The sequence below is a fragment of the Scyliorhinus canicula genome, chromosome 7 (assembly GCF_902713615.1).
Source record: "Scyliorhinus canicula chromosome 7, sScyCan1.1, whole genome shotgun sequence".
NCBI classification, from domain to species: Eukaryota; Metazoa; Chordata; class Chondrichthyes; order Carcharhiniformes; family Scyliorhinidae; genus Scyliorhinus; species Scyliorhinus canicula.
The window spans coordinates 2,130,025-2,149,166 of record NC_052152.1 but is presented as its reverse complement, the minus strand read 5'-3'; the positions used below and the strand labels follow the sequence as shown (position 1 = coordinate 2,149,166).

Sequence of the window (19,142 nt, the reverse complement as noted above, 5' to 3'; positions counted from 1 at the left end):
ATCAATCAGCTTTACATAGAAATAGAAGCTGGAGGAGGCCATTTGGCCCTTCGAGCCTGTTGCTCCATTAATTATGATCAAATTCAATACCCTGATCCCTCCTTCCCCCCATATATAGAAACTTTCCAAGTACTCCAAACCCACAACCACAAACTGACAGGTCAAAGCACCCACTATTCAGCCCAATTTACACCTAGAATGCAGATATTTAAGGATGGCCTGCATTAAATTGAACAAGTGTTCTGATTCCCTCAGGAAAGGAGAGAGTGTGAGAGGAGGAAAGCCGGAAACATCACGATGGGAATGTCGGAGAGGGAGGGAGTCCAGATGTTTTCTGTGTCTACAGAAGGGTTTCTTACTCAGGAGCTGCGAGCGTAATCTACAGCACACGATCCCAAAAAGAAATATTGGTGGACTGAAGAAGGGATTTCTTTTGGGGAAGAACATTCATCTGTCTTCAGATACCAATGAGGTGGCCCGTTACCAGGGAAACCAGGGCCTAGGAAGAACGAGGACCCATCAATAGCCTGAGCACTGGGTCCTGCCAGACGCAGGGGGAATCACCTTCTCTGCAAAAGCAGGATCTGAAGGAGAATCCAGAATGGAATAAGGCGGCAGCTCAGAGCAGAATGTCAAAGCAGAGCGATGAGGGAAAACAGGAGCAAAGTTAAACTAAAATGCAAGAACGTTTCAAAATGCAGCATAACCTGAGAGAATACGTGGATCAGATTAGTTGATTGGTATGTAGTCTTCCTTCACTTTTCACTTACCCATATTTCTGTCCAGCCCTGTTTTCGTCTCTCTCCTTGGCCCACATGGAACCCAAGATGTTGCCAATTTCTGTTTGTTATCCGGCCTGTTATCTATCTAGGTCATTTCACACAGCTCCCTTCAAATCTTCCCGAGCCTCCTCCAGTTTCCCTCACCCCTGACATTCGTCATAATAAGGTCATTATTTCCTAAATCTTCCAAACTCTTCATTTCCCAAAATGAAATCAAGTATTGTTCCTCACTGGGCTGGATAAATGCAGAGCTGAAAGACATTGCTACTGATTCCATCGTCAATCACAGGAACTGGGATAGGGACCTGTGGGCAGAGGGGTGACAGGGAATCATGGGGAGCGAGCGGGGGGGAGAATGGGCCACTCGAGTATGAGAGGAGGAGTTTCCAGTGTTGTGTTAGTGGGGTGGAATATGGCCTGTCTCAGCTCAGTTAATGTTGAAATTCTTTAAAAAAAATTTAGAGTACCCAATTAATTTTTCCCAATTAAGGGGTAATTTAGCGTGGCCAATCCACCTAACCTGCACATCTTTGGGTTGTGGGGGCGAAACCCACCCAACACGGGGAGAATGTGCAAACTCCACACGGAACAGTGACCCAGAGCCGGGATCGAACCTGGGACCTCAGCGTCGTGAGGCAGCAGGGCTAACCCACTGTGCCACCGTGCCGCCTGGGACCTCGGTGCCGAGAGGCTGCAGGGCTAACCCACTGTGCCACCCCTGGGACCGGTCGGTGGCCGAGAGGCTGCAGGGCTAACCCACTGCGCCACCGTGCCGCCCTGGGACCTCGGTGCCGAGAGGCTGCAGGGCTAACCCACTGTGCCACTGTACCGCCCTGGGACCTCGGTGCCGTGAAGCAGCAGGGCTAACCCACTGTGCCACCGTGCTGCCCTGGGACCTCGGTGCCGTGAAGCAGCAGGGCTAACCCACTGTACCGCCTGGGACCTCGGTGCCGTGAGGCAGCCGGGCTAACCCACTGGCCACCGTGCTGCCCTGGGACCTCGGTGCCGTGAGGCAGCAGGGCTAACCCACTGTGCCGCCCTGGGACTCGGTGCCGCGAGGCCTGCAGGGCTAACCCACCGTGCCGCCCGGGACCTCGGTGCCGTGAGGCAGCAGGGCTAACCCACTGTGCCACCCTGGGACCTCGTGCCGAGAGGCTGCAGGGCTAACCCACTGCGCCCACCGTGCTGCCCTGGGACCTCGGTGCCGGAGAGGCTGCAGGGCAACCCACTGTGCCACTGTGCCACCCTGGGACCTCGGTGCCGAGAGGCTGCAGGGCTAACCCACTGTGCCACCCCTCTGCCCACAGGTCCCTGTCCCCAACCCCCAGTCCCTGTGTCTGAGGATGGAATCAGTAGCAATGTCTTTCAGGTCAGGTCCTGATCACTGCTCCCACCCAGGCTCATGGGGTATTGGGAGTGGGCCAGTCAATGACAGAAGGTAAATCTGGTTCCAACCCCATGGTGTCAACTCAGGGACCCAATGATTCTGTTCAGTGGTCGAGGAAATATTCTTATATCAGCAAAATCCCACCAGTTTCTCAACCAGCAATGTTCTGTGATCTGCATTCACCTTTAGATTGGGGACATCCAGATGTGGAGACTGCGATTAACGGACACCCCCGCTTACACCGGCAGGTGCGAGACCTGCGCTTTGTTCAAACCATGAAATGGTTTCATGAGGATCCGGAGGGATTTTTGCAGCATTTCGAAGAAAGTGATGAGGAACTGATCTTCATCAAAGATGTGCTGGAGTTTATAGGTGAGCATTCATGTGCCTCTCTCTCTGGGGAAGAATGTGTTGATCACTTCCCCACAGACTGGCAGATAGTGAGACCCTCACAGCTTTTGGATCCAAGACAATAGTTTGAGATAGAGGCTGACAGTATAGGCCAGTGCGATCAGTACCAGAGTGAAGGACAGTAATTATAAACCCTCCAAGTTGACTATCGGTTGAGGTAATGCAGATGCCTCTGAATCCGGTGGTTCGGGCTGAAGTCTGACTGAACCTTTTGAGCATTCAAATCAAACTGATAGCTGCCTGGGGTATTTAGAGAGTGCTGCTGGCTGGGGTATTTAGAGAGTGCTGCACTGTCAGAGGTGCTGGCTGGGTAGTTAGAGAGTGCTGCACTGTCAGAGGTGCTGGCTGGGGTAGTTAGAGAGTGCTGCACTGTCAGAGGTGCTGGCTGGGGTATTTAGAGAGTTCTGCACTGCCAGAGGTGCTGGCTGGGGTATTTAGAGAGTTCTGCACTGCCAGAGGTGCTGGCTGGGGTATTAGAGAGTGCTGCACTGTCAGAGGTGCTGGCTGGGGTATTTAGAGAGTTCTGCACTGCCAGAGGTGCTGGCTGGGGTATTTAGAGAGGTGCTGGCTGGGTATTTAGAGAGGTGCTGGCTGGGGTATTTAGAGAGTGCTGCACTGTCAGAGGTGCTACCTTTCAGAGTGAAAAAGATCATTTGCATCGATGGGACAAAGGGCCTGTGTGTGTGTGGTAAATGACGCTATGATATTGGAGCCAGGCAACCTGGCAATATTTCAGGGGGCTGAATTTAACACTGTTCCCGGGATGTTTCACTAATCTCACGTCAGGTTTTTGATCTTCTAGGACAACATCTTCAGACACACGGCAACAAGCCAACAAACAGCTTTGTTCAATCACTTGGTCTGAGCCCAGAGAGTGAGGAGAAGTTAAACAGAATTTCACAACATCCTGAATAAACTTGATAATCAATGACCCACAGTTCCGAGAGACACTGAGACAATATGAGGTAAAGATCCTGTTCAGGCACAGAGGTAATCAACTTTATATTTCAATTTGTCTCCCTCATCTGCACTCTCACTGGGGTAAGGGTCCCAGACACACTGACTCTCACTGGGGTACGGGCCCCACACACACTGACTCTCACTGGGGTACGGGTCCCACACACACTGACTCTCACTGGGGTACGGGTCCCACACACACTGACTCTCACTGGGGTACGGGTCCCACACACACTGACTCGCACTGGGTACGGGTCCTACACACACACTGACTCTCACTGGGGTACGGGTCCCAGACACACTGACTCTCACTGGGGTATGGATCCCACACAACTGACTCTCACTGAGGTACGGGTCCCACACACACTGACTCTCATTGGGGTACGGGTCCCACCACACACTGACTCTCACTGGGGTACGGGTCCCACACACACTGACTCTCACTGGGGTACGGGTCCTACACACACACTGACTCTCACTGGGGTACGGGTCCCAGACACACTGACTCTCACTGGGGTACGGGTCCCAACACACTGACTCTCACCGGGGTACGGGTCCCACACACACTGACTCTCACTGGGGTACGGGTCCCACACACACTGGGGTAAGGGTCCCACACACACTGACTCTCACTGGGGTAGGGTCCCACACACACTGACTCTCACTGGGGTACGGGTCCCACACACACTGACTCTCACTGGGGTACGGGTCCCACACACACTGACTCTCACTGGGGTACGGGTCCCACACACACTGACTCTCACTGGGGTACGGGTCCCACACACATGACTCTCACTGGGTGTACGTGTCCCACACGCACTGACTCTCACTGGGTACGGGTCCCACACACACTGACTCTCACGGGGTACGGGTCCCACACACACTGACTCTCACTGGGTAGGGTCTACAACACACACTGACTCTCACTGGGGTATGGGTCCCACACACATTGACTTCACTGGGGTACGGGTCCCACACTGACTCTCACTGGGGTACAGGTCCCACACACACTGACTCGCACTGGGGTACGGGTCCCACACACACTGACTCTCACTGGGGTACGGGTCCCACACACACTGACTCTCACTGGGGTACGGGTCTCACACACACTGACTCTCACTGGGTACGGGTCCCACACACACCGACTCTCAACTGGGGTACGGATCCACACACACTGACTCTCACTGGGGTATGGGTCCCACCACACACTGACTCTCACTGGGGTACGGGTCTCACACACACTGACTCTCACTGGGTACGGGTCTCACACCACTGACCTCTCACTGGGGTACGGGTCCCTCATACACTGACTCTCACTGGGGTACGGGGTCCCACACCACTGACTCTCACTGGGGTACGGGTCCCACCCACACTGACTCTCACTGGGGTACGGGACCCACACACACTGACTCTCACTGGGGTATGGGTCCCACACACACTGACTCTCACTGGGGTACGGGTCCCACACACATGACTCTCACTGGGGTACGGGTTCCCACACACACTGACTCTCACTGGGGTACGGGTCCCACACACACTGAATCTCACTGGGGTACGGGTCCCCCACACACTGACTCTCACTGGGGTACAGGTCCCACACACACTGACTCGCACTGGGGTACGGGTCCCCACACACACTGACTCTCACTGGGGTACGGGTCCCCCACACACACTGACTCTCACTGGGGTACGGGTCCCACACACTGACTCTCACTGGGTACGGGTCCCACACACTGACTCTCACTGGGGTGCAGGTCCCACACACACCGACTCTTTGGATACAGATTTGTGAACTCTAATATAGAAACGGTTTTGTTCTGAGCTGCAAAACTGCCCAAAGAGAATCGAAGACCAAGTCAGCTCCTGTCCATTGAATCAGTGTTAGATATGGGAATTGGGAAGTGATTTTGAGAGCGCGGTTACGTGTCTGCTTGAGGCTGTGCTAAGGTCCTGTTTCCAGAGGCGATAGAAATGGGAATAGGGGGGGGGGGGGGGGGGGGGGGGGGGGGGGGGGGGGGGGCATTGTGCAGGCAGCAGTGGATCATCTTTTCCACATCCTAAAAGTGAAGAGGAAGAAACCTTATCGAGTTCTTTGAGAAGGTGACTGAACAGGTAGACGAGGGTAGAGCAGTTGATGTGGTGTATATGGATTTCAGTAAAGCGTTTGATAAGGTTCCCCACGGTCGGCTATTGCAGAAAATACGGAGGCTGGGGATTGAGGGTGATTTAGAGATGTGGATCAGAAATTGGCTAGTTGAAAGAAGACAGAGAGTGGTAGTTGATGGGAAATGTTCAGAATGGAGTTCAGTTACGAGTGGCGTACCACAAGGATCTGTTCTGGGGCCGTTGCTGTTTGTCATTTTTATAAATGACCTAGAGGAGGGCGCAGAAGGATGGGTGAGTAAATTTGCAGACGACACTAAAGTCGGTGGAGTTGTAGACAGTGCGGAAGGATGTTGCAGGTTACAGAGGGACATAGATAAGCTGCAGAGCTGGGCTGAGAGGTGGCAAATGGAGTTTAATGTGGAGAAGTGTGAGGTGATTCACTTTGGAAAGAATAACAGGAATGCGGAATATTTGGCTAATGGTAAAATTCTTGGTAGTGTGGATGAGCAGAGGGATCTCGGTGTCCATGTACATAGATCCCTGAAAGTTGCCACCCAGGTTGATAGGGTTGTGAAGAAGGCCTATGGTGTGTTGGCCTTTATTGGTAGAGGGATTGAGTTCCGGAGCCATGAGGTCATGATGCAGCTGTACCAAACTCTGGTACGGCCGCATTTGGAGTATTGCGTACAGTTCTGGTCGCCTCATTATAGGAAGGACGTGGAAGCTTTGGAACGGGTGCAGAGGAGATTTACCAGGATGTTGCCTGGTATGGAGGGAAAATCTTATGAGGAAAGGCTGATGGACTTGAGGTTGTTTTCGTTAGAGAGAAGAAGGTTAAGAGGTGACTTAATAGAGGCATACAAAATGATCAGAGGGTTAGATAGGGTGGACAGCGAGAGCCTTCTCCCGCGGATGGAGGTGGCTAGCACGAGGGGACATAGCCTTAAATTGAGGGGTAATAGATATAGGACAGAGGTCAGAGGTGGGTTTTTTACGCAAAGAGTGGTGAGGCCGTGGAATGCCCTACCTGCAACAGTAGTGAACTCGCCAACATTGAGGGCATTTAAAAATTTATTGGATAAGCATATGGATGATAAGGGCATAGTGTAGGTTAGATGGCCTTTAGTTTTTTTTTTCCATGTCGGTGCAACATCGAGGGCCGAAGGGCCTGTACTGCGCTGTATCGTTCTATGTTCTATGTTCTAAAGTAACAAGAAAGAAAAATGAGATCAACCAAAATAGGGAACCCCTGTGACCAAGAGAGTCTCCACATCAACAAAGCCACGGTGATTCAATCAATTCCTTATTCCAATTTTCTTTGCAGAGTACTGGAAGCCCCTGACCCGAAGCTCCGAGCTAACTTGACAATGTTGGTATCTGCCGGTGTCTTGGACATTCTGCTGAGGAACAACAGCTCGACTTGAGTTTGAGAACAAGTGAACGGCTGCAACAAATGACTCTGAGCAGCAAGAACCAACATGGGGCAGGGCAGTAAGGTGTGGAATCTGCATCTTCAGTGTTGTCTCATGCATAAATAAACCACTTCATGCAGCTTCTCTCTTCCACTGTAAATGGCAGCCAGTAACTGAAGGAGCAAATCGCAAATCCCACAAACCAACATCAACGACAACCCGAATTTATCCACAGCCCTTGGCCCACAGACCCATATACACCCTCATCTGTAACCACATACCCTCAGACACCCTCATATACACTCACATACAATACACTCAGACTCAACCACATACATTCACATACACCATCATATACAATCACTTATACAACTATATACACTCATACCCTCACAATACACCAACCACAATTAATTCCTTTTCTCGGGCAGTTCCTGAAGGTATTGACTCTCACTGGGGGACAGTTCCTGAAGGTGCTGACTCTCACTGGGACACAGATCCTGAAGGTGCTGACTCTCACTGGGACACAGTTCCTGAAGATGCTGACTCTCACTGGGACACAGATCCTGAAGGTGCTGACTCTCACTGGGACACAGTTCCTGAAGGTGCTGACTCTCACTGGGACACAGTTCCTGAAGGTGCTGACTCTCACTGGGACACAGTTCCTGAAGGTACTGACTCTCACTGGGACACAGATCCTGAAGGTGCTGACTCTCACTGGGGGACAGTTCCTGAAGGTGCTGACTCTCCCTGGGATACAGTTCCTGAAGGTGCTGACTCTCACTGGGACACAGTTCCTGAAGGTGCTGACTCTCACTGGGACACAGTTCCTCAAGGTGCTGACTCTCACTGGGACACAGTTCCTCAAGGTGCTGACTCTCACAGGGACACATGTGGAGCTTTTTCAAGGAACAGCTACTGCGTGTCCTTGATAAGTATGTACCTGTCAGGCAGGGAGGAAGTTGTTGAGCAAGGGAACCGTGGTTTACTAAGGAAGTTGAAGCACTTGTCAAGAGGAAGAAGAAAGCTTATGTTAGGATGAGACATGAAGGCTCAGTTAGGGCACTTGAGAGTTACAAGTTAGCCAGGAAGGACCTAAAGGGAGAGTTAAGAAGAGCGAGGAGGGGACATGAAAGGTCGTTGGCGGATAGGATCAAGGAAAACCCGAAGGCTTTCTATAGGTATATCAGGAACAAAAGAATGACTCGAGTAAGATTAGGGCCAATCAAGGATAGTAGTGGAAAGTTGTGTGTGGAATCAGAGGAGATAGGGGAAGCGTTAAATGGATATTTTTCGTCAGTGTTTACACTGGAGAAAGACAATGTTGTTGAGGAGAATACTCAGGTATAGTCGACCAGGCTAGATGGGATTGAGGTTCACAAGGAGGTGGTGTTAGCAATTTTGGAAAGTGTAAAAATAGGTAAGTCCCCTGGGCCTGCTGGGATTTATCCTAGGATTCTCTGGGAAGCCAGGGAGGAGATTTCAGAGCCTTTGTCCTTGATCTTTATGTCGTCTTTGTCGACAGGAATAGTGCCGGAAGACTGGAGGATAGCAAATGTTGTCCCCTTGTTCAAGAAGGGGAGTAGAGACAACCCTGGTAATTATCGACCTGTGAGCCTTACTTCGGTTGTGGGTAAAATGTTGGAAAAGGTTAGAAGAGTTAGGATGTATAATCATCTTGAAAAGAACAAGTTGATTAGCGATACTCAACACGGTTTTGTGAAGGGTAGGTCATGCCTCACAAACCTTATCGAATTTTTTGAGAAGGTGACCAAACAGGTGGATGAGGGTAAAGCGGTTGATGTGGTGTATATGGATTTCAGTAAGGCGTTTGATAAGGTTCCCCATGGTAGACTATTGCAGAAAATACGGACGTATGGGATTGAAGGTGATTTAGCGGTTTGGATCAGTAATTGGCTAGCTGAAAGAAGACAGAGGGTAGTGGTTGATGGCAAATGTTCATCCTGGAGTTCAGTTACTAGTGGTGTACCGCAAGGATCTGTTTTGGGGCCACTGCTGTTTGTCATTTTTATAAATGACCTGGAAGAGGGTGTAGAAGGATGGGTTAGTAAATTTGCAGATGACACGAAGGTCGGTGGAGTTGTGGATAGTGCTGAAGGATGTTAGAGGTTACAGAGGGACATAGATAAGCTGCAGAGCTGGGCTGAGAGGTGGCAGATGGAGTTTAATGCGGAAAAGTGTGAGGTGGTTCACTTTGGAAGGAGTAACAGGAATGCAGAGTACTGGGCTAATGGCAAGATTCTTGGCAGTGTAGATGAACAGAGAGATCTCGGCATCCAGGTACATAAATCCCTGAAAGTTGCCACCCAGGTTAATAGGGCTGTTAAGAAGGCATATGGTGTGCTAGCCTTTATCAGTAGGGGGATTGAGTTTCGGAGCCACGAGGTCATGCTGCAGCTGTACAAAACTCTGGTGCGGCCGCACCTGGAGTACTGCGTGCAGTTCTGGTCACCACATTATAGGAAGGATGTGGAAGCTTTGGAAAGAGTTCAGAGGAGATTTACTAGGATGTTGCCTGGTATGGAGGGAAGGTCTTACGAGGAAAGGCTCAGGGACTTGAGGTTGTTTTTGTTAGAGGAGAAGGCTGAGAGGTGACTTAATAGAGACATATAAGATAGTCAGAGGGTTAGATAGGGTGGACAGTGAGAGTCATTTTCCTCGGATGGTGATGACCAACACGAGGGGACATAGGGTGGTAGATATAGGACAGATGTCAGAGGCAGTTTCTTTACTCAGAGAGTAGTAGGGGTGTGGAACGCCCTGCCTGCAACAGTAGTAGACTCGCCAAATTTAAGGGCATTTAAGTGGTCACTGGATAGACATATGGATGAAAATGGAATAGTGTAGGTCAGATAGGCTTCAGATGATTTCACAGGTCGGCGCAACATCGAGGGCCGAAGGGCCCGTACTGCGCTGTAATGTTCTATGTTCTCACTGGGAGACAGTTCCTGAAGGTGCTGTCTCTCACTGGGGGACAGTTCCTGAAGGTGCTGACTCTCACTGGGACACAGTTCCTGAAGGTGCTGACTCTCACTGGGGGACAGTTCCTGAAGGTGCTGACTCTCACTGGGATACAGTTCCTGAAGGTGCTGACTCTCACTGAGACACAGTTCCTGAAGGTGCTGACTCTCACTGGGACACATATCCTGAAGGTGCTGACTCTCACTGGGACACAGTTCCTGAAGTTGCTGACTCTCACTGGGACACAGTTCCTGAAGGTGCTGACTCTCACTGGGACACATATCCTGAAGGTGCTGACTCTCACTGGACACAGTTCCTGAAGTTGCTGACTCTCACTGGGACACAGTTCCTGAAGGTGCAGACTCTCACTGGGACACAGTTCCTGAAGGTGCTGACTCTCACTGGGACACAGTTCCTGAAGGTGCTGACTCTCACTGGGACACAGTTCCTGAAGGTGCTGACTCTCACTGGGACACAGTTCCTGAAGGTGCTGACTCTCACTGGGACACAGTTCCTGAAGGTGCTGACTCTCACTGGGACACAGTACCTGAAGGTGCTGACTCTCACTGGGACACAGTCCCTGAAGGTGCTGACTCTCACTGGGACACAGTTCCTGAAGGTGCTGACTCTCACTGGGACACAGTTCCTGAAGGTGCTGACTCTCACTGGGACACAGTTCCTGAAGGTGCTGACTCTCACTGGGACACAGTCCCTGAAGGTGCTGACTCTCACTGGGACACAGTTCCTGAAGGTGCTGACTCTAACTGGGGGACAGTTCCTGAAGGTACTGACTCTCACTGGGGGACAGTTCCTGAAGGTACTGACTCTCACTGGGACACAGTCCCTGAAGGTGCTGACTCTCACTGGGACACAGTTCCTGAAGGTGCTGACTCTCACTGGGGGACAGTTCCTGAAGGTACTGACTCTCACTGGGGGACAGTTCCTGAAGGTACTGACTCTCACTGGGGTACAGTTCCTGAAGGTGCTGACTCTCACTGGGACACAGTTCCTGAAGGTGCTGACTCTCACTGGGACACAGGTCCTGAAGGTGCTGACTCTCACTGGGACACACGTCCTGAAGGTGCTGACTCTCACTGGGACACAATTCCTGAAGGTGCTGACTCTCCCTGGGATACAGTTCCTGAAGGTGCTGACTCTCACTGGGACACAGTTCCTGAAGGTGCTGACTCTCACTGGGCGACAGTTCCTGAAGGTGCTGACTCTCACTGGGCGACAGTTCCTGAAGGTGCTGACTCTCACTGGGACACAGTCCCTGAAGGTGCTGACTCTCACTGGGACACAGTTCCTGAAGGTGCTGACTCTCACTGGGACACAGTTCCTGAAGGTGCTGACTCGCACTGGGACACAGTTCCTGAAGGTGCTGACTCTCACTGGGACACAGTTCCTGAAGGTGCTGACTCTCACTGGGACACAGTTCCTGAAGGTGCTGACTCTCACTGGGGGACAGTTCCTGAAGGTGCTGACTCTCACTGGGGTACAGTTCCTGAAGGTGCTGACTCTCACTGGGGTACAGTGCCTGAAGGTGCTGACTCTCACTGGGACACAGTTCCTGAAGGTGCTGACGCTCACTGGGACACAGTTCCTGAATGTGTATAAATGGTCTCCAGGGACCATTACAAATCGTACACAAAAATCGGCTTGTGCAACTTCAGGATGATCATTTCACAAGCGACTATTCACCCTGGGTCAATTGTTCCAATAAAACTGAATACTCACTGATGTTCCACCTCCCCGTATTATCAATCCTTGGCAGAGAGCATATTTATTTTTTCCTGGCATCATAGAATTTACAGTGCAGAAGGATGCCAGCCGGTCCATCAAGTCTGCACCGGCCCTTGGAAGGAGCACCCTACAGAAGCCTCTGCCTCCAACCTATCCCTTGTGGGCATCACTGGACCAGCCTTTATTGCCCATTGGTAATTGCCCTTGAGCTGAGTGTCTCGCTCGGCCAGTTCAAATGGCAGTTGAGAGTCAACCACGTTGCTATCGGTCTGGAGTCCCATGTAGACCAGACCAAAGCTTGCGCTTTTCAAGGAGACACATCCGGAGTGAAGCACATCCAGAGTGGGAATTGCAACTTGGTAATTTGGTGCAGTGAGGTAATCAGGAAAGGTAAGTGGAAAATCTAATTCTGCTGTTTTTCAGTTAAAAGTGCAGTGTGTACCTTAGTGTCTGATTGGTTGAAGCTTCCCCCACCCTAATTGCTGAGAGGCAGTTATCTGTCAGTCACCTGAGGCCTGTTTCAGGGCACAAAGGGCACATTGTATTCTTCTCTTTGAAGTTTAGGGTTTTTTTGAGTCATCGGTTAGCTGAGGTCTGCATAAAAGACAGACAGAAAGCGCACTCAGTAAACTAGCGCTTTTCAAGGAGACACATCCAGAGTTGGAATTGCAACTTGGTAATTTGGTGCAGTGAGGTAATTCAGTGCAGAGTGAGAAGGTGCTTTTTTGGAGGTGCTTTTTAACCCTGGTAAGTGACTGGTAAGTAGTTTTTCTTTTCATTGTCTAATTTATTTATTTTTATTTTTAAATTGTAGTTGTATAAGTTTACCTAAGGTTTAAGACATGGCAGGAGATTCCAGACAGGTGTCATGCTCCTCATGTACGATGTGGGAGCTCAGGGACATGTCCACTGTCCCTGGCTCTTTCACGTGCAAGAAGTGTGTTCAGTTGCAGCTCCTGTTAGACCGCTTGACAGCTCTGGAGCTGCGGATGGACTCACTTTGGAGCATCCGCGATGCTGAGGAGGTCGTGGATAGCACGTTTAGCGAGTTGGTCACACCGCAGGTGAAGGTTACTGAGGGAGATAGCAAATGGGTGACCAAAAGACAGAGCAAGAGTAGGAAGGCAGTGCAGGTGTCCCCTGCGGTCATCACCCTGCAAAACAGATATACCGCTTTGGATACTGTTGGGGGAGATGGCTCACCAGGGGAAGGCAGCAGCAAGGTGCATGGCACCATGGCTGGCTCTACTGCACAGCAGGGCAGTAATAAAAATGGCAGGGCTATAGTGATAGGGGACTCGATCGGCAGGGGAATAGACAGGCGGTTCTGTGGACGCAATTGAGACTCCAGGATGGTAACGTTGCCTCCCTGGTGCAAGGGTCAAGGATGTCTTGAAGCGGCTGCAGGACATTCTGGGGGGGGGGGGGGGGGGGGGGGGGGGGGAGAGAAAGGATGAACAGCTAGCTGTCATGGTGCACATAGGCACCAACGATATAGGTAAAAACGGGATGAGGTCCTACAAGCGGAATTCAGGGAGGTTAGGAGTTAAACTAAAAAGTAGGACCTCAAAGGTAGTAATCTCAGGATTGCTACCAGTGCCACGAGCTAGTCAGAGTAGGAATGTCAGGATAGATAGGATGAATGCATGGCTCGAGAGATGGTGCAAGAGGGAGGGATTCAAATTCCTGGGGCATTGGGATCGGTTCTGGGGGAGGTGGGACCAGTACAAACCGGACGGTCTGCACCTGGGCAGGACTGGAACCGATGTCCTGGGGGGGGGGGGGGGGGGGGGGGTGTTTGCTAGAGCTGTTGGGGAGGGTTTACACTAATGTGGCAGGGGGATGGGAAACCGATGCAGGAAGTGGAAGGTAGTAAAACAGAGACAGAAGCAAAAGGAAGGGGAAAAATGCAAGGCAGAGAAGACATAGTCAAAAATCTAAAAGGGCGACAGTACAAGGTACAGTGACTGAGGGGAGCTCAGTGAATAGGCTCAGTAATACTAAAAGGAATAAAAACTGGAGATGTTAAGATTCAAAACAGAGGTAAAAAAAAACCAATATAAAGTGTACTTTACCTGAATGCTCATAGTATTCGGAATAAAGTAATGAGTTAATGGCACAACTCATCGTGAATGACTATGATTTAGGTGGCCATTACTGAAACATGGTTAAAGGATGGTCACGACTGGGAGTTAAATATCTGAGGGTTATCAATATTCGGAAGGACAGAGTGGATGGTAAGGGAGGTGGTGTTGCTCTGTTATTTAAGGAGACATCCGGGCAATAGTAAGGGATGACATCGGTGCTATGGAGGATAAGGTTGAATCCATTGGGTGGAAATCAGGAATAGTAAGGCGAAAAAGTTACTGATAGGAGTAGTCTATCGGCCACCAAATAGTAACGTTATGGTGGGGCAGGAATAAACAAAGAAATAACTGATGCATGTAGAAATGGTACGCAGTTATCATTGGGGATTTTAATCTACATGTTGATTGGTTTAACCAGGTCGGTCAAGGCAACCTTGAGGAGGAGTTTATAGAATGTATCCGCGATAGTTTCCTAGAACAGTATGTAATGGAACCTACGAGGGAACAAGCGGTCCTAGATCTTGTCCTGTGTAATGAGACAGGATTGATTCATGACTCATAGTTAGGGATCCTCTCGGAAGGAGCGATCACAATATGGTGGCATTTAAAATAAAGATGGAGGGTGAGAAAGTAAAATAAATACTAGTGTTTTGTGTTTAAACAAAGGAGATTACAATGGGATGAGAGAAGAACTAGCTAAGGATGGGAGCAAAGATTTTATGGTGGAACAGTGAGGAACAGTGGAGAACCTTCCAAGCGATTTTTCACAGTGCTCAGCAAAGGTTTATACCAACAAAAGGAAGGACAGTAGAAAGAGGGAAAATCGACCGTGGATATCTAAGGAAATAAAGGAGAGTATCAAATTGAAGGAAAAAGCATATAAAGTGGCAAAGATTGGTGGGAGACTAGAGGACTGGGAAATCTTTAGGGGGCAACAGAAAGCTACTAAAAAAGCTATAAAGAGGAGTAAGATAGAGTATGAGTGTAAACTTGCTCAGAATATAAAAGCAGACAGCAAAAGTTTTTACAAATATAAAACGAAAAAGAGTGGCGAAGGTAAATATTGGTCCTTTAGAGGATGAGAAGGGAGTTTTAATAAGGGAGATGAGGAAATGGCTGAGGAACTGAACAGGTTTTTTGGGGTCGGTCTTCACAGTGGAAGACACAAATAACATGCCAGCGACTGATAGAAATGAGGCTATGACAGGTGAGGACCTTGAGAGGATTGTTATCACTAAGGAGGTAGTGATGGGCAAGCTAATGGGGCTAAAGGTAGACAAGTTCCTGGCCCTGGTGGAATGCATCCCAGAGTGCTAAAAGAGATGGCTAGGGAAATTGCAGATGCACTAGTGATAATTTACCGAAATTCACTAGACTCTGGGGTGGTCCCGGTGGATTGGAAATTAGCAAACGTGACATCACGGTTTAAAAAAGGAGGTACGCAGAGAGCAGGAAATTATAGGCCAGTGAGCTTAACTTCGGTAGTAGGGAAGATGCTGGAATCTATCATCAAGGAAGAAATTGCGAGGCATCTGGATAGAAATTGTCCATTGGACAGACGCAGCATGGGTTCATAAAGGGCAGGTCGTGCCTAACTAATTTAGTGTAAATTTTTGAGGACAACCAGTGCAGTAGATAACGGGGAGCCAATGGATGTGGTATATCTGGATTTCCAGAAAGCCTTTGACAAGGTGCCACACAAAAGGTTGCTGCAGAAGATAAAGATGCATGGCATTAAAGGTAAAGTAGTAGCATGGATAGAGGATTGGTTAATTAATAGAAAGCAAAGAGTGGGGATTAATGGGTGTTTCTCTGGTTGGCAATCAGTAGCTAGTGGTGTCCTCAGGGATCCGTGTTGGGCCCACAATTGTTCACAATTTACATAGATGATTTGGAGTTGGGGACCAAGGGCAATGTGTCCAAGTTTGCAGATGACACTAAGATGAATGGTAAAGCGAAAAGTGCAGAGGATACTGGAAGTCTGCAGAGGGATTTGGCTAGGTTAAGTGAATGGGCTAGGGTCTGGCAGAGGAATACAATGTTGACAAATGTGAGGTTATCCATTTTGGTAGGAATAACAACGGGATTATTTAAATGATAAAATATTAAAGCATGCGCTGTGCAGAGAGACTGGTTGTGCTAGTGCACGAGTCACAGAAAGTTGGTTTACAGGTGATTAAGAAGGCAAATGGAATTTTGTCCTTCATTGCTAGAGGGATGGAGTTTAAGACTAGGGAGGTTATGCTGCAATTGTATAAAGTGTTAGTGAGGCCACACCTGGAGTAGTGTGTTCAGTTTTGGTCTCCTTACTTGAGAAAGGACATACTGGCACTGGAGAGTGTGCAGAGGAGATTCACTAGGTTAATCCCAGAGCTGAAGGGGTTGGATTATGAGGAGAGTTTGAGTAGACTGGGACTGTACTCGTTGGAATTTAGAAGGATGGGGGGATCTTATAGAAACATTTAAAATTATGAAGGGAATAGATAGGATAGATGCGGGCAGGTGTTTCCACTGGGGGTGACAGCAGAACTAGGGGGCATAGCCTCAAAATAAGGGGAAGTAGATTTAGGACTGAGTTTAGGAAGAACTTCTTCACCCAAAGGTTTGTGAATCTATGGAATTCCTTGCCCAGTGAAGCAATTGAGGCTCCTTCATTAAATGTTTTTAAGGTAAAGATAGATCGTTTTTGAAGAATAAAGGGATTAAGGGTTATGGTGTTCGGGCCGGAAATTGGAGCTGAGTCCACAAAAGATCAGCCATGATCTCATTGAATGGTGGAGCAGGCTCGAGGGGCCAGATGGCCTACTCCTGCTCCTAGTTCTTATGTAAGGACGGCAGATTCCCTTCCCTAAAGAGCATTAGTGAACCAAATAGGGTTTTGCAACACTCGAAACACGGAACCAGGTCACACTCTCAGGGAGCAACCATCCAATCAGACAAACTCACAACACTAGCCCCCATCTGCATAAAAAAGGGTATCATCTGCTTGAGCCTATTCTTTAAAAAATTTTTTTTTTTTTTTTTTTTTTAAAAAGAGTACCCAATTATAATTTTCCAATTAAGGGGCAATGTAGCGTGGCCAATCCACCTATCCTGCCCATCTTTTTTGGGTTGTAGGGGTGAAACCCACGCAGACACTGGGAGAATGTGCAAACTCCTCACGGACAGTGACCCAGGGCGGGGATTCGAACCCAGGTCCTCAGCGCCATGAGGCAGCAATGCTGACCACTGTGCCACCGTGCTGCCCTGCTCGAGCCTGTTCTACCAATGAAACCTTGACTTATCTAAATCTTAACTCCACCTAACCACATTGGCATCGCAACCCCCAATACCTTCACCAACAGTTGGGGGGGCACAGGAGACAAAGACATTTCCTGCCCCCTTGTGCAAGTACTTCCTGGCATTTCGCTGAGCTGCCTGCCTGTGATTTAAGATGATGTGCTGTGTTGTTCTGGAATCTCCAACCAGATTCAAGTTTTTCTCTCTTCACCTATTAAATTCTTTCATCTTCAAACACTTCAATTAAATCAGCCTTTAACTGGAATACAAGTGGAGTCCAATGCAACCCATCCCCAATTTAACCCTTTCAGCCCCAGTATCATTCCAGTGGATCTGCACCTCTCACCCTCCAGGGCCAGTATATCGTCAAGGGGCAGTGCCTTGCTCCATATGAAGATGCTCTAAACATGATGCAGCCAAAGCTTTATATGTACCCTGACATAACTTGCAGCTTCCTCAAAGTAAAGAGGTTAACAGGATGTTGGTTTTTATTTTCTGTATGTGGAGCCGTGAATCTCTCTGGTCCTCCGCAGTTCTCAGCATTTAGAAAAGATTCTGATCTGGTTTCCTTGGGTCCAAAGTGGATAACCTCAGATTTCACTGACCTCAGGTCTTGCCTCTTCACTTTAATCCATCAATATCCCTTTTGGAAGTTTCAGTTCCACCTTATGATTTACTTAGTGTCATCGGCAAGCTTCGATATACCTTCATCAAATCACATTGTGTAAAGCTGAGACCCCAGACCAGGTTGCACCATGCCCGCATATCCATTCTCCGCACCATGCCGCATATCCATCTCGCCTGCACCATGCCCGCATATCCATTATCCGCCTGCACCATGCCCGCATATCCATTATCCGCCTGCACCATGCCGCATATCATTATCCGTCTGCACCATGCCCGCATATCCATATCCGCCTGCACATGCCCGCATATCCATTCCCGTCTGCACCATGCCCGCATATCCATTCTCCTTCTGCACCATGCCCGCATATCCATTCTCCGCCTGCACCATGCCCGATATCCATTCTCGCCTGCACCATGCCCGCATATCCATTCTCCGTCTGCACCATGCCCGCATATCCATTATCCGCCTGCACCATGCCCGCATATCCATTCTCCGCCTGCACCATGCCCGCATATCCATTCTCCGTCTGCACCATGCCCGCATATCCATTCTCCGCCTGCACCATGCCCGCATATCCATTCTCCGTCTGCACCATGCCCGCATATCCATTCTCCGCCTGCACCATGCCCGCATATCCATTCTCCGTCTGCACCATGCCCGCATATCCATTCTCCGCCTGCACCATGCCCGCATATCCATTCTCCGCCTGCACCATGCCCGATCCATTATCCGCCTGCACCATGCCCGCATATCCATATCCGTCTGCACCATGCCGCATATCCATTATCCTTCTGCACCATGCCCGCATATCCATTCTCCGTCCTCTATCCTCTGATATAACTCCTTGTACAAGCCATTAGGATTCTTTCCAAATCCTTGCATTTCATTTTTATTCAGTGGAAGATTATTGAAAATCTTCTGGAAATCAATAAACACATTGGCTGGTTTAGCTCACTGGGCTAAATCGCTGGCTTTTAAAGCAGACCGAGCAGGCCAGCACGGTTCGATTCCTGTACCGGCCTCCCCGAAACAGGCGCCAGAATGTGGCGACTAGGGGCTTTTCACAGTAACTTAATTGAAGCCTACTCGTGACAATAAGCGATTTTCATTTCCTCAATTAATGTAATTGTTTTGAATCAGCCCTTTAGGAATTCATGCTGGCTCCAAATCAGCTGACATTTACCAAGAACACAATGGCTGTCCCCTCCCCTTCTCACAGCTGGTGAAGTGTCGCATTCCAGTGGATCCTGGAAAATACCGGAGCATCTTCAAAGGGAATTCTATCACTATGAAAGAAGATGGTCTTGGTCGCCTGGGGAAAGGATGGTCTCCAGCCTTCACTGGCTATTCAATGCAAGGGCTGTGCAT

The 19,142-nt window shown here is 49.4% G+C and overlaps 1 long non-coding RNA gene across 1 annotated transcript; it reads left to right on the top strand.

The window, feature by feature from the left end:
• The first annotated feature begins 653 nt into the window (after positions 1-653).
• Positions 654-3,468, top strand: LOC119968712. Its single transcript, XR_005461188.1, has 3 exons — positions 654-740; positions 2,359-2,541; positions 3,383-3,468. It is a non-coding gene; the product is annotated as an uncharacterized LOC119968712 (long non-coding RNA).
• The last annotated feature ends 15,674 nt before the right edge of the window (positions 3,469-19,142 follow it).